General features: G+C 40.9%; 1 pseudogene; it reads left to right on the top strand.

The window, feature by feature from the left end:
* The first annotated feature begins 294 nt into the window (after positions 1-294).
* Positions 295-2,361, top strand: part of LOC104295718 — a 29,644-nt pseudogene continuing 27,577 nt past the window's right edge.

The following is a 2,361-nucleotide window of genomic DNA, read 5'->3' as shown; positions in this document are numbered from 1 at the left end:
CTGTCCGTGCTTCCGCGTCAACAATAGTCCTCCAAATCCTACTTAGCACTTTTCAAAGATATTTCTGACGTTTTTATTTTAGCCTTTGTTATAAATGTGTTCACCATGTGGGACAAAGTAAGGCTCTTGCTTGAAAGTAGTATTCAATAGACCCATCCTAGGGGAAATATTTCCTTATTCTATGTTTCAGAAAATATTTGGCATCTTTACTGATCCTACCTGTCATTGAAAGCAATTCATACATTTCAAATCAGTGTTTTGTGAAATGCATTCACTTTTTTCCCCCTTTTAAAGATTGATCCAGTTATCGGTACTGTTGGGTTTGGCTCTGGTCTGCATGGCTGGGCATTCACCCTGAAGCAGTTTGCTGTGATGTATGTAACCAAATTTGCTGCCAAAGGTGAAAAAGCACAACTCCTTACAGTTGAGCATTCAAAGAAAATGGAAGATATAATGAAAAAAGTCTGGGTTGATAAGTAAGTAACACAGTGTCCTGGTTCCGACAGGGATGGGGTTAATTTCCCCAAGGATCCAGCAGGGGACACAGGTATTCCACACCATGTGAGCCATGCCCGGGCTATAGGGGGGAGCTGGGGGGAGGGGGCAGAAAGTCGCCACTCGGAGCGGAGCGGGCTGTGGCGGTCTGGGTCTGGTCAATGAGTGGTGGCACCATAATTGCGTTTGTATATTCCTTTATCGGTGTTATTGTTATTGTTATTGTTTTTCTCTTTCCTTTGCTGTTCTGTTAAACTGCCTTTATCTCAACCCACGAGTTTTACCTTTTTCTTCTGATTTTCCCCCACAGCTGTGGGAGTTGAGCGAGCAGCCGCATGGTTCTTTGTTGCCGGCTGAGGCCAAACCACGACACACAGTACACATGGAATGAATGTAGATACATGCTTAGATACCACGGTGACATTCTAAAGATATCAGTGATGCATACCAATGCATGTTGAGTTAGTGCTTCTGTAAAACTAAGCTTTCATAGAGGCAGCTTAGAAAGCTAGAGATATGAGTTTGTAAATCTTTCAACAAAAATATTTTGTATCTAAGAAAGGCAATTGCTTCTAGGGCAGATATGCTGTATGTGCCTTCTGTGGCAAGTTCTGATAACCTGCTCTGTAAGAGCAGAGAGAGAAGATTCACTCTCCGAATTCAGAGCATAAATGCTTTTATTGAACTGCTTAGGTAAAATTAATACATAACACAAGGGTATGGACCAAATCCAGTCTTTTGATACCAATGAGTATTTCTGTGAATTTAATGAACCTTAAATTGTATGTCATAAACGATGGAGTTAATTTCATATTAGATGTGTACACAACTTGCTGTTAACGGAATGGTTTATATGTGTGTGAAAGCTTGATATGTTTGCTTGTCGTCTGATGCCTTATAATAAATTAGCCTATCTTGACTCATTTACCTCACAGAGTACTCCAAGATTTATCTTGTATGGTATTTTAATGATTTTAGCAAGGCTTCAAAAGACAGTTAGAGATAACAGGGTGGAGTAAGAGAAATATCGGCAACAGATTTGATTACAGTACCTATTTCCCTGTAAAATCCTAAAAATGCTTGTTGAAGTCAGTGTTTTTAAGTGTAGTAAAAAACCTCAAAAACCTAAACAAACAAAAAGCCATCCTTTGCCTCCCCAAATATCTAACGGTTATTGCTACATTCAAATAAGCATTAGCTACTCTTCTGCTATTTTAATCTCTGCTTAAATGTGAAAGTTTACAAAGTTTTCTTTTAAAAATAACTCAGCGGAAATTTGCAGGAAAAGTGGATACTCCTCAAGTTCAAACTGGATGAGTAAAAATAAACATCTTATTGAGATATTTTGATCCAACAACTGGAAAAATTCAGCAAATCATCCACTAGCCCAGATGGAAAGAAACTGCCAAGGACATTTTCCCAGCTAGTTCTGGATCCTATCTTTAAGGTAAAGCAATATTTTGTCTTGATTTGATTGCAAGGACGTAAGGGGAGACTTTTTTTAGTTTAGGAGGCTATCTCTTAGGAAAGCAATCGTCTTCTAAAGTAGGTCCATAGAAGCATAGAATCAAAGAATGGTTAGAGTTGAAAGGGACCTAGTTCCAACCCCCCTGCCCTGGGCAGGGACACCTCCCACCAGACCAGGTTGCTCAAAGCCCCATCCAACCTGGCCTAGAACATCTCCAGGGATGGGGCAGCCACATCTTCCCTCGGCGACCTGGGCCAGTGCCTCGCCACCCTCAGAGTAACCAATTTCTTCTTAATATCTAACCTGAATCTCCCCTCTTTTGGTTTAAAACCGTTACCCCTTGTCCTATCGCTCCACTCCCTGATCAAGAGTCCCTCCCCAGCTTTCCTGTAGCCCCC

Source organism: Charadrius vociferus, unplaced genomic scaffold (assembly GCF_000708025.1).
Source record: "Charadrius vociferus isolate BGI_N301 unplaced genomic scaffold, ASM70802v2 scaffold302, whole genome shotgun sequence".
Lineage (NCBI taxonomy): Eukaryota > Metazoa > Chordata > Aves > Charadriiformes > Charadriidae > Charadrius > Charadrius vociferus.
This window is presented reverse-complemented; position numbering and strand designations above follow the sequence as displayed.